Here is a 13,952-nt window from a genome sequence, read left to right as displayed (position 1 = left end):
AGGTAAAAAAAATGGACTGTTCTCTCTGCTACTAAAGGGCTAGTGGTAGCGGAGCGCCAAGTCTAGGACTAAAAGACTCTCTTAACAGCTTCTACCCCCAGGCCATAAGACTGCTGAACAATTAATCAAATGGCCACCTGGACTATTTACATTGACTGCCCCCCTTTATTTTTACACTGCTGCTACTCGCTGTTTATTATCTATGCATAGTCACTTTGCCCCTACATGTACAAATTACATCAACTAACCTGTACCCCCCGCACATTGACTCGGTACCTGTATCCCCTGCATATAGCCTCATTATTGTTATTTTATTGCTGCTTAAAAAATAAAAAATACATTCTTAACTCTATTTCTTGAACTGCATTGTAAGTAAACATTTCACGGCAAAGTCTACACCTGTTGTATTCGGCGCATGTCACAAATAAAATGGGATTTGTTTAAATGTGAATCAATTCGCTTTCAACCATTTAATAGTACACCAAAGTTCAATTAGAAAAACCTGTTGTTTATTTATACAACGACTTAGGCCTAGATTCAATTAAGATCAAGTGTTAAACGGCGATATCCGACACCCACATAGCTGATGTTTTGGCGTTGAAGCTGTCAAATCCATGAGCAGCTGCTCTTGATCATTGTCACGAAGCCACACCAGTTCCACTTGCATTAGAAGTTCAGAACGAGAAAGTGTAGGCCATATAGAAATAATGATGCTCAAATTGAAAACCATTCAACTAAATAATGAGAATTTCCATCAGCCTAATCAAATCAAACTTTTTTCTCACATGCGCTGAAATCAACAAGTATAGACCTTGCTGTGAAATGCTTACTTACAAGCCCTTAAATTCAGGCTAGGGTCTATTTTTCTCCACTTCCTGTCTGACTGATGTGCCCAAAGTAAACTGCCTGTTGCTCAGGCCCTGAAGCCAGGATATGCATATAATTGGTACCATTGGAAAGAAGACAGTTAGATTAACAAGAATTAACCAATATAAGACACTTGTATCTACCTAAATGTTTATTATCCATCATTTTCTGATTATTTATTTGAATTGCGAGCCCTCCAATTAAAATGTAACAAAATAACAATGAAGGGGGTACCGGTACCGAGTCAGTGTGCGGGGGTAGGGGTTAGTTATGGTACAGTCGGTACAGTGGCTTTTAAAAGTATTCATCCCCGTTGGCATTTTTCCTATTTTGTTGCCTTACAACCCCCCCTAAAATCCATTTTAATTCCAGGTTGTATCATTTGATAACACACAACATTCCTACCACTTTGAAGATCCAAATATTTCTTATTGTGAAACAAACAAGGGGGGCTAAAAAGAAAACGAGCGTGCATAACTATTCATCCGCCAAACTGAATACTTTGTAGAGCCACCTTTTGCAGCAATTACAGCTGAAAGTCTCTTGGGTATGTCTCTTTAATCTTGGCACATCTAGCCACTGGGATTTTTTTCCCATTCTTCAAGGCAACACATCTCCAGCTCCTTCAAATAGGAGGGGTTCCGCTGGTGTACAACAATCTTTAAGTCATACCACAGATTCTCAATTGACTAGGCCATTCAAAGACGTTTAAATGTTTCCACTTAAACCACTCCAGTGTTGCTTTAGCAGTATGCTTAAGGTCATTGTCCTGCTGGAAGGTGAACCTCCATCCCAGTCTCAAATCTCTGAAAGACTGAAACAGGTTTCCCTCAAGAATTTCCCTTTATTTAGCGCCATCCATCATTCCTTAAAATCTGACCAGTTTCCCAGTCTCTGCCAGTGAAAAACATCCCCACAGCCTGATTCTGATGCTGCCACCACCATGGGGATGATATTCTCGGGATGATGAGAGGTGTTGGGTCTGCGCCAGACATAGTGTTTTCCTTGATGGCCAAAAAGCTCAATTTTATTCTCATCTGACCAGAGTACCTTCTTCCATATGTTTGGGGAGTCTCCCATATGCCTTTTGGCGAATACCAAACGTTTGCTTATTTTTTCTGGCCACTCTTCCGTAAAGCCCAGCTCTGTGGAGTGTACGGCTTAAAGTGGTCCTTTGGGCAGATACTCCAATCTCCGCTGTGGAGTTTTGCAGCTCCTTTAGGGTTATCTTTGGTCTCTTTGTTGTCTCTCTGATTAATTCCCTCCTTGCCTGGTCTGTGAGTTTTGGTGGACAGCCCTCTCTTAGCAGGTCTGTTGTGGTGCCATATTCTTTCCATTTTTTAATAATGGATTTAATGGTGCTTTGTGGGATGTTCAAAGTTTCTGATATTTTTTTATAACCCAACCCTGATCTGTACTTCTCCACAACTTTGTCCCTGACCTGTTTGGAGAGCTCCTTGGTCTTCATAGTGCTGCTTGCTTGGTGGTGCCCCTTGCTTAATGCTGTTGCAGGCTCTCAGAACAGGTGTATATATACTGAGATCATGTGACAGATCATGTGACACTTAAATAAAGTCCACCTGTGTGCAATCGAACGAATTATGTGACGTCCGAAGGTCATTTTCTGCACCAGATGTTATTTAGGGGCTTCATAGCAAAGGAGGTGAATACATATTCACACACCACTTTTATTTTTTTATTATTTCAAACAAGTATTTTTATTTATCTCACTTCACTAATTTGGACTATTTTGTGTTTGTCTATTACATGAAATCCCCCCAAAATATATATTTAAATTACAGGTTGCAATGCAACAAAATAGGTAAAACGCCAAGGGGGGTGAATACTATTGCAAGGCACTGTAATTTGTAGGTAGGGGTGAAGTGACTATGCATAGATAATAAACAACGAATGGCAGCAGTGTACAAAACAAAGTAAGAATTCCGGCTCTCATGTAATACTCCGGTGGCCATTTTATTATTTGTTCAGCAGTCTTATGGCTTGGGGGTACATGCTGTTAAGGAACCTTTTGGTCCTAGACTTGGCGCTCCGGTACCACTTGCCGTGCGGTAACAGAGTTAACAGTCTATGACTTGGGTGACTGCAGTCTCTGACAATTTTATGGGCTTTCCTCTGACACCGCGTATTATAGAGGTCCTGGATTGCAGGAAGCTTGGCCCCAGGGACGTACTGAGCCGTACGCATTACACTCTGTAGCATTACACTCTGTAGCGCCTTACGGTCAGATCGAGGTGTAGATTAGGCCTACACCTCATATTCCAGTGTTTTGGGATTTCTCTTAATGTGACTCCGTGCAGCCAAAGGCAATGTCCACTTTAGGTACAGTGGGGAGAACAAGTATTTGATACACTGCCGATTTTGCAGATTTTCCTACTTACAAAGCATGTAGAGGTCTGTCATTTTTTATCATAGGTAGACTTCAACTGTGAGAGACGGAATCTAAAACAAAAATCCTGAAAATCACAATGTATGATTTTTAAGTAATTAATTTGAGAGATAGTATTTTTCCTCTCTTACTCTAAGCCCATTGCTCTACTCTGTCCATTCCCCCACACCGCTGGCCCTCTCTCTCTCTCTCTCTGTTTATCTGATATTCGATACAATTCCCAATCATTTCCGTTAGGATTTTATGTCACTGGTCCACGCTCTAGTGAAAATCATATTGGACTACAATCTTTGCTCCTTCCCTGTTTGCATTGGCCTGTGGGAAATTATTATTGAATATTATTCCTGCGGGTGTTTTTGTTGAGTAGCTGTCCAATTAAGTTAAATCGAACTCATACGTGCTGTCACTCAGTCTTCTGTTTTTCTCCCCCCTCATCATCCCAGGCCCTTGATATCACTGTGTCATGTGTCATTTTTTAGGTTGGACTAGGCGGAGATGACTGATCGGTGTAGAATCTTGTAGCTGTGGAGGGCCCATGGTATGACTGGACAAGCATGGATCATCTTCTGATCTGATGGTGTGTAAAGACCTGGGGTCCTAGAGGTCCTGGGTGAGTCGCTCACACACAGGGACATGGTTGCTAAGGCCTCAGTGATTGGTCCACAACAGATTGAGCTCAAGGTCACCTCTGTGTGTAGGGATACAATGAATTGGAGGATATATGACAGCTGTAACACCATGGTAGTGATCCTAAGTGAGATCAATCAATAAATTAGTCAAATTGTATTTAAAGCATCCACTAGCTGTACCATGGAGAAGTTTATGGTGCATATTCTGTACAAGAGCAGTGACCTGAACCATCAACTCCGGTCAAGGCTTCCCTCTCAAGGCTTCCCCGCTCTCCCTTTCTCCCTGTCCACATGTAAAAATGCTATGGCGTATACTATGGCAGGAATTCTACTTTACTGGAGTATTGAAGTCAACAAAAACATTAGTGAATTCTGTAGTATTTACTGTAGTATACTGTAGTATTTACAGTTAACTATAGTATGAATATTGTAGTAAAAAAAAATACTATATACTATAGTAATTACTGTAGTATACTGTAGTGTTTACTGTAGTGTTTTACGGATTGTAGTACGGTATAATGTCGTTTTTAATGTAGTGTTTTTACAAACTGTATTATACAGTAGTGTATTTGGGGACATTACTGAAGTATTTACTAAAGTGTTTTTGTTTTTGTTATCTTTGACATAGAAGTGGGGGGCTTTCTCTCTGAGGAAGCCTACTGGAGAAATACTAAAAGAGCAAATTTTCCATAACCTGTAGGTAGGTAGGACAGAGCAGAGAGTTCAGAGCTTCACCACTAGTGTACCGTTATCGTTACTATCAGCTTGTAAGACAACAACAAATCCATACCCCCGTAACCAAGCACACAGTACTGCACTTTAATACATGTTTAATACATTGTTCATGCTCGCGATCTTGTCAGTCTTTGAGAATTCGTAATGTCTGTAACTAATGGAGTGTGAGGCACAGAGCAGCATATCTCCGGTGAAAAGCCGATGACTAAATGAAAGTGGCTATTGGCAGGGTTAGCCAAGCATCCTGTAGTTTTTGTAAACTCAGAACCCCCCTGGTGTTCCATACAGGGGCCAGATATTGGAGGGGGAGGGTTACGGGGGTTCTCCTCTGTGTCGTGTCCCCCTATACACATGCATGGACACACACACACGAATGCACACAGACACACACATGCACACACATGCACACACTCGTCACACTCCAAATGAACTACAGCTTCTCATTACCAAGAGCAGCTGAACTGTGAAAATTGGCATGTCGGTGCACATTGGCCTCGTTTTTCCTAATTACAGCAGGATAATTAGCCATTTTGCTCCCAGCAAGGCCCCTTTGGAGAGGCACTGATGGGGGGAGGGGGTGGAAGGGCTTTTATTGGTGTGAAGCTCTCGAGACAGTGACAGTGTTGAGCTGGTTGACCACTACAAGATCAAGATGACCTCTCATCGGCCAGTTCAGTCCATTTCTTGTGCATGTTCTCAATAGGGTGGTTGTGCCACTGTCAAATACACTGATGATGATGATGATGGAACAACATTCAATTTGATCCCTGCTGCCCTTTTCTTTTTGAACTAATACCAAGGCATTTTACTATGCCAACTTGGCAGCCAAAGTGGTTTTAACAGAATAACCACCACCAGCATTTTTGCGCATTCTGATTAACATAAGAAACCACAGCAAGATCTACGGGATCTTCATTTGGATCTTGATCCAAACCTCCAAAATGTGATTAAAATCTGGTTGGTTACCAGCCAGAGCAGCCAGAGCTGGAGTAATGGATAAGCCATGCAGACTGTGCCAGGCTCAGGCTTTCTGCCCATCTTGAAGGTTCTAATGAGCCTGTAAATGTGACGGGAGCCTGTGTTCCAAGGCAAAGAACGTGAGTGCCATGGTGCATTTGTGGTGTGCTATCTTCTAGCAACTAATGGAAAGCCTGCCTGTCTGCCTCTGTCACGTCTTGTTGAAAGCTAGCTCTTTACGAGAGGACTTGTCCCACTGGGCACCTCAACAGTGGAGGATAGAGATGGTGGCAGATACAGATAAAGTAGTGGAGTGTAGGAAGGCTATGTGACGCCAAAACACACTGAGTCACAGTCCCTAACAGAGAACCGCGAGGGGGTTTAACAGCACCGTGCCCCAAATCTCTTCTTCCTGTAACATCATCGGGAGCTGTAAGTCACACGCACATGCTCTCGCGCACACACACACACACACACACACACACACACACACACACACACACACACACACACACACACACACACACACACACACACACACACACACACACACACACACACACACACAAAGAGACAAAGAGACAAAGAGAGAGACAGAGAAAGAGAGAGAGACACAGAGAGAGACACAGAGAGAGACACAGAGAAAGAGAGAGAGACACAGAGAAAGATAGAGAGACACAGAGAGAGACAGAGAGAGAGCGAGAGAGACACAGAGAGAAGGATAGAGACACAGAGAGAGGGAGAGAGAGCAAGAGAGTGAAAAAGAGAGACGGGGTGCACATTTTCCTTGTTAGTGGAAACCAACCATTAACTTCTACTGAGTTTTTCAGTCGAAGACACCTGCAACGCTCTTCCAACATAGCCATAAAGAAAAACCCTTTTAGAGGGAGATGGTTTTTTTTTTTTTTACAGGAGTGTGTCAAGTCAGAAAGCTCTTACATAAAACATGGTTTCTCATCCTTCTCCACAGGCTCTTGAAAACTTTCCTGTCTCTCTAACCCACTCCAACCATCTCCAATGGTTATTTTAGTCATATTTTGCTGTGTCAGCACGGTTTATTTGGCTACGTTTCCTCAGGTTTTATCAGAAAGTGACTGCTTTAAGCTGTTGGAAAAACAATGCAATCTAAAGGGTCTGTGCACATGTCACGTGGGGAGAAACTTCTTCAGCAGGTCACAGTGAAAGAGAATGATAGATTTTAGAATGCACTCTGATTAAAAAAAGAAAAAGCACTGGTACATTACTATGACAGGCTGCTAAGTAGTTGATGTATTGCCATAGCTAGCACCTGGAGTGCACCTAAGCTGCATTATTACCACTAAAGGCTGGGGGCGACGGCAGGAGAGGTAGGTAACACTTTATAACACGGTTACATGAATTGGTCTGCAGTACTTAGTTAACAAATCAATTATTAATGCATTGACAAAGCATTATAGTAGTATGGGACTGGTGGCTCTATTCAATCTGTATCGCTGAAGCTTTTAGTGCAAGGGTGTCAAACTCTATCAGCACAAGGGCCATATTGAAAAAAACACAACGAAATTTGCAGGCCAGTTATGTTTGTTTCAACAAAATAAATTGCATACAACTGCCACCCAAACTGGCCATTGTTTTGTTAGAAAAAATATGTCCCTTTTATAATGTCCACTTTCAGTATGTACTTAAGATGCTGTATATAGAATTGTTTACATATTAAAACAACATAAGAGATAAATAGTATTTGTCCAGCCTTTGCTGCTATACTTGGTGTGCATAATACTCTAATCTAAGACTCTAATCAAATGTATTTAACAACTCCAAACAACAAAAACGTAGCTAGGTCGTTGGAATATTTCAACTTAAAACATGTTTTTCATTTTTTGTCATTACGTGGCAGTGGAGGCTGGTGGGAGGAGCTATAGGAGGACAGGCTCATTGTAATGGTTGTAAATTCAATGGAGTAAAAAGTGGTTTTGATATGTTTGATTCATTTGATACTGTTCCATTTACTCCATTCCAGCCATTACAAGGAGCCTGTCTCTTATAGCTCCTCCCACCAGCCTCCTCTGCTGTGTGGTGCACTCAAAATGTCTTGTAGTTGAGTAGCCAGCCTAGGCTACTGCTCAAATGCTGCTGTCATGGGCCTACATGTTTCTCCTTTGCATGGTGTTTTATTGCAGGTTTAGTTGTTTGGTTATTCATTGTCAAGCTTTAAAAACTGAAGCCAGACTGCAAAATTGTATTAGCCTAGCTAGGACGGTGATCTGTACACTTTACTTTCCACTGTGCGCGGTAAACGGGACACACGAAAGCAGCTCAATCGCGTGTGACTCCTTTATCTTCTAACTTCCTGACAACCAAGTTGACATATTTTGTAGGCTACAGCAATGACTGGTTGGAACCAAAACATGGCATGGACATTCAGCCTACAACATGTTTAAACTTTCTGTCCAGTAAATGACTTGGTCAGTACCGTTAGTGATGATATGATACAGATCACTGGCTGGCTCATGTGTGGGTGTATTTGTGGGTCTGGGAGAAGGGGTGTGTGTGTGTGACAATGCACTGCCATTTGGCTGTGACTTGTCGTGCAGTGCATCCCTGGCTGTATGGAAACGGGCCAAAATGAATTGACAACCCAAATCATTGTGCGGGCCAGATAGAAATGTGTTAGGATTCGGCCCGCAGGCCTTGTGTTTGACACATGTGTAGGGCAGCCCAACCTCCAAAGTGACTCTTCTTATCAACTGTACTCAAGAATTTCCTCTGTGTTGTCTTAGGAATTCCGCATTCTCTTGATCTTACCAACGTCCATTGTCTCACCTCTGAGAAGCAGCGGTTACATCATGTAAGTCTGATATCTGATTGGAGGTTAACTGTACAGTAATACTATTGGTTGACAACTCAGATTTTGATTCCAAACAACTGAAATGCTTACAAAATGGCATTAGAGGCATTGTGCTTTCTATTATGTTCCTGACCTGCTTTGGTGACATACTCTCTCTCAATTTTTTTATTTTTCTCTCCCTCTCCCATGTGCTATGGGCCATGGCACAATCGATGGTTTCTTTCTTCTCTCTCTCTCTTTCTTTCTCTCTGAACATGCTTTGAACAATGCCTTGTACTGCTTGTTAATGCTTTGTAACTTAAGATTTATGCCTTGTATGTGAATCCATTAATTGCATATTACAAGTCGCATGTTGGGGTCACTTAGAAATGTCCTTGTTTTTGAAAGAAAATCACATTTTTTATCCATTAAAATAACATCATATTGATCAAAAATACAGTGTAAACATTGTTGATGTTGTAAATGTTGCACAGCTGACAACTGTTGTACTGATTAAAGAAGCAGTAAAACATGCTTTTAGACTAGTTGAGTATCTGGAGCATCAGCATTTGTGGGTTCAATTACAGGCTCAAAATAGCCCGAAGCAAAGAACTTTCTTCTGAAATTCGTCAGTCTATTCTTGTTCTGAGAAATGAAGGCTATTGCGAGAAATTGCCAAGGAACTGAAGATCTCATACAATGCTGTGTACTACTCCCTTCACAGAACAGCACAAACTGGCTCTAACCAGAATAGAAAGAGGAGTGGGAGGCCCCAGAGCACAACTGAGCAAGAGGACAAGTACATTAGAATGTCTAGTTTGAGAAACTGATGCCTCACAAGTCCTCAACTGGCAGCTTCATTAAATAGTACCCACCAAACACCAGTCTCAACAGTGAAGAGGCGACTCCGGGATGCTGGCCTTCTAGGTAGAGTTGCAAAGAAAAAGCCATATCTCAGACTGGCCAATAAAAAGAAAAGATTAAGATGGGCAAAAGAACACAGATACTGGACAGAGGATGATGGGAAAAAAAGTGTTAAAACAAATATCAGTTTGAGGTGTTTTCGGATCACAAAGAGGAACATTCGTTGAATGCAGACAATGTAATGATGCTGGATGAGCGCTTGACGCCATCTGTCAAGCATGGTGTAGGCAATGTGATGGTCTGGGGGTGCTTTGGTGGTGGTAAAGTGGGAGATTTGCACAGGGTTAAAGGGATCTTGAAGAAGGAAGGATGTCACTCCATTTTGCAATGTCATGCCATATCCTGTGGACAGCGCTTAATTGGAGCCAATTTCCTCCCACAACAGGACAATGACCCAAAGCACAGCTCCAAACTATGCAAGAACTATTTAGGGAAGAAGCAGTCAGCTGATGTTCTGTCTATAATGGAGTGGCCAACCCGGATCTCAACCCTTTTGAGCTGTTGTGGGAGCAGCTTGACCGTATGGTTTGTAAGAAGTGCCCATCAAGCCAATCCAACTTGAGGGCGGTGCTTCAGGAAGCATGGGGTGAAATCTCTTCAGATTACCTCAACAAATTGACAACTAGAATGCCAAAGGTTTGCAGGGCTGTAATTGCTGCAAATGGAGGCTTCTTTGACGAAAGAAAAGTTTGAAGGACACAATTATTATTTCAGTTAAAAATCATTATTTATAACCTTGTCAACGTCTTGACTATATTTCCTATTAATTTTGCAACTCATTTCATGTTGGTTTTCATGGGAAACGAGGACATTTCTAAGTGACCCCAAACTTTGGAATGGTAGTGTATATGCAGTGCATTTGGAAGGTATTTAGACCCCTTGACTATTTCCACATTTTATTACATTACAGCTTTATTCTTTGTTTTATATTGTTTTATCCCTCATCAATCTACACACAATACCCCATAATGACAAAGCAAAAACAGGTTTTTAGACAATTTTGCAAATGTATTAAAAATAAAACTGAAATATTACATTTACATAAGTATTTAGTAGTTTGTTGAAAGACCTTTGGCGGCGATTACAGCCTCATATCTTCTTGGGTATGACGCTACACGTTTTGCACACCTGTATTTGGGGAGTTTCTCTTATTCTTCTATGCAGATCCTCCCAAGCTTTGTTGGGTTGGATGGGGAGTGTCGCTGCACAGCTATTTTCAGGTCTCTCCAGAGAAGTTCTATCGGGTTCAAGTTCGGGCTCTGGTTTGACCACTCAAGGACATTCAGAGACTTGTCCCAAAGCCACTCCTGCATTGACTTGGCTATGTACTTAGGGTCGTTGTCCAATTGGATGGTGAACCTTCGACTCAGTCTGATGTCCTGAGCGCTCTGGAGAAGGTTTTCATCAAGGATCTCAATTCCTTCGACCTCATGGCTTGGTTTTGTTATCTAAAATGCACTGTCAACTGTGGGACCTTATATAAACAGGTGTGTGCCTTTCCAAATCATGTCCAATAAATTGAATTGACCAGGGGTGGCCTTCAGTCAAGTTGTCGAAACATCTCAAGGATGATCAATGGAAACAGAATTCACCTGAGCTCAATTTCGAGTCTCATAAGCAAAGGTTTTGAATTCTTATGTAAATAATGTAATGTACTGTTTCTGTTTTTGATTTTTGTCATTATGGGATATTGTGTGTAGATTGAGAATTTAAAAAATAATCCATTTTAGAATGAGGCTGTAACGCAACAAAATGTGGAAAAAGTCAGGGGGTCTGAATACTTTCTGAATGCACCGTACCTTGCTGTGCAACCTAGAACAACATCACCTAGATATAAATTGCTGTGATGATGATCGGCTTTGCTGCCTGTACCGCAGCCTCTGAATTATATTGAGAACACACTGAGTGCAGATTTGTGACTTATGTTTTCACCATTATTACAGAGAAAATGTATTTTAGCAGTTCAAAAGATATGACCCATATTACTGATGCAATGTTTTTTTGGGGGGGTGGGGGGATTGGTGGGCAGCATTTTACACATAAACCATTTCGTTGGCCGTACTCACAAGCAGCTAAAGCCAGCTAAAGCCAATGTGAATGACCAGTACACCGGTACAGTGTCGCCAGCGGTAGCTAATAACGTGGACAGTTTTTCTCCAATCAATTATTATATTTCAAGTAGGAATGCAGCCTACAAAAGAAATGACTAATATTGGTAGCAATCTAGATGTCACCTTTATATAGTCTACTCATTGGGGAGAGCATGAACGGCAACAACACCGGGACACAGTGTTCTCCTTAGCTGTCACAATCCTGTGTGATTCGGGTTCACTCGGCTCTAAGCTGCGCGACATTCATCATAGTTTTGCAGGCAATTAGTGTCCATAGCCTCTCCCTGCTAACCATTTATTAATTTAAACTAAATTATTCCATAATGCTATAGTATTAGCTAAACCTGTTCACTTTACCAGTAGTTTGCAAACATATGGTGGCACAGAAATAAGGCTAAATGTTTTGAGTCTTGTAAAATATTCTGTGCTATTGTGTAGGCCAGTGGTCACCAACCTTTTCTGAGTCAAGATTACATTTACATTCAAAAAGCAAGCCGAGATCTATGACTCACTTTCTTTGTTTTACATGATTCAAAAAATTACATAAACCTAAAAAAAATGTATGAGGTTTGTGCAGTAGGCTTAAAACATCATCACAGCATTTTGGCTATATGCCTGGTGTGACAATTTTGTTCTTCTCAGACCTTATATATTTAAAAACTCGAGCTTTGATAACAAAATAGATCAGTTTGTGTAGCATTTGCGTGGCACAGCTGAGCATGAATTGAAATAATTAGCTTTTTATATTATTTTACTGGATTTGGGAGCTGGGAGCTCGGAACTGCTGGAAGCTCGAAACTTTGAACTCGGAAATCTCAGATTTCAGTATTTATTCCCAGTGCTGAGCAAATAGTTTAGCTGACTGACATGTAACATTAGCTCATGTTTCATCCCCTCTCGACTGAGTTCTGTATGCATTGAATGAACTAGCTACAGTAGCTAGCTAGTAGCTACCACAGCCAATTCAGCTCTAGTATCTAGCTATCTCAGTATCAGTCAGGTAGCAATATCTAACAGCTGTTGTGTGTATGGAAATGTTTTCTAGCCTTTGTTTTGTCCCATTTCATCAGAAGTAAGTTAAATTGGGCTAGTTTTCACCAGTTGATGTACCATTATAGTTAGCCAAAAGTTGGTTAATTTTAGCTAGCTAGCTCATTAACTTTAACTATTATTTTTGCGCTGCTGTAATGTTTTACAGTAAGGAAAATAGTACTTTAACATATATTACAACATCTCTGCTGTAAATCAAAAGTACAAAACAATACATTTGCGCATAAAGTACATTGATTCAAATTGTAACAATATTAACAACAAATTAACAACATAATTGATAATAGAAGTAACAACAGATGAACGGATGTTCTCCGCATCTGGGGTTCCCACCATGTAGCATGGAGGAGGAGGTGTGATGGTGTGGGGGTGCTCTGCTGGTGACACTCTCTGTTATTTATTTTGAATTCAAGGCACACTTAACCAGCATGGCTACCACAGCATTCTGCAGCGATACGCCATCCTATCTTGTTTCCGCTTAGTGGAACTATCATTTGTTTTTCAACAGGACAATGACCCAACACACCGCCATGCTGTGTAAGTGCAATTCAACCAAGAAGGAGAGTGATGGTGCTGTATCAGATGACCTGGCCTCCACAATCACAAAACCTCAACCCAATTGAGATGGTCTGGGATGAGTTGGACCACAGAGAGAATGAAAAGCAGCAAACAAGTGCTCAGCATATGTGGGAAGACTGTTGGAAAAGCATTCCAGGTGAAGCTGGTTGAGAGAATGCCAAGACTGTGCAAAACTGTCATCAGGGCAAAGTGTGGCTACTTTGAAGAATATTAAATCTATTTTGATTTGATTAACACTTTTTTGGCTACCACATGATTCCATATTTGTTATTTCATAGTTTTGATGTCTTTACTATTATTCTACAACGTAGAAAATAGTAAAAACAAATACATAAAAACCCTTGAATGAGTAGGTGTGCAAACTTTTGACTGGTACTGTATGTAATCAAATAAGAGCATCATTATAACACTAATGTACACTAATGTAAAAAAAATAAAAAATGCTCTGATCTCTAAACGGTTCACCCTATATGGATTAAAATAACCTCAAATGAATGATGACAATCTGCACATTAACTTCATAGTCATTGTTTGATTTAAATTCCAAACTTTTGGAGTATAGAGACAAAATAAGGAAAAATGCTTCACACGGAGGGCACTGTCACTCATGTCATGGGCCTAACAGTTCTGTAGAGCTCTTTGTGCTTAAACACAAAATAGATGGATCGCCCTGATCGCCCCAACCAAACATACCCGTCTCGGCTTTAGGATCTTAGTGAAACATTCATTAGGTGTGTTAGGCCAAGGCCAGAGTGACAACCAACAGTAGGGCAGACCCCCATGAACAGGACTGAGCAGCCCAGCAGCTAGGTATTGCCTAAATAGGTATCTACCCTGACGTGGGCATGTTTTCAATACAGACTCCTTTTGTCGTTCAGCATTCCATT

General features: G+C 41.1%; 1 long non-coding RNA gene and 1 other non-coding gene across 2 annotated transcripts; one reads left to right on the top strand and one right to left on the bottom strand.

Moving 5' to 3' along the window:
- Positions 1 to 4,536: 4,536 nt before the first annotated feature.
- LOC118964364 (U7 small nuclear RNA) lies at positions 4,537 to 4,591 on the bottom strand. The gene has a single exon (XR_005051414.1). It is a non-coding gene; the product is annotated as a U7 small nuclear RNA (small nuclear RNA).
- A 3,729-nt stretch (positions 4,592 to 8,320) lies between these two features.
- On the top strand, positions 8,321 to 13,557 carry LOC149984614 (uncharacterized). Its single transcript, XR_016494911.1, has 2 exons — positions 8,321 to 8,422; positions 12,995 to 13,557. It is a non-coding gene; the product is annotated as an uncharacterized LOC149984614 (long non-coding RNA).
- The last annotated feature ends 395 nt before the right edge of the window (positions 13,558 to 13,952 follow it).

Source organism: Oncorhynchus mykiss, chromosome 3, assembly GCF_057628025.1.
Source record: "Oncorhynchus mykiss isolate SJ-2025 chromosome 3, ASM5762802v1, whole genome shotgun sequence".
Classification (NCBI taxonomy): domain Eukaryota; kingdom Metazoa; phylum Chordata; class Actinopteri; order Salmoniformes; family Salmonidae; genus Oncorhynchus; species Oncorhynchus mykiss.
This window is presented reverse-complemented; position numbering and strand designations above follow the sequence as displayed.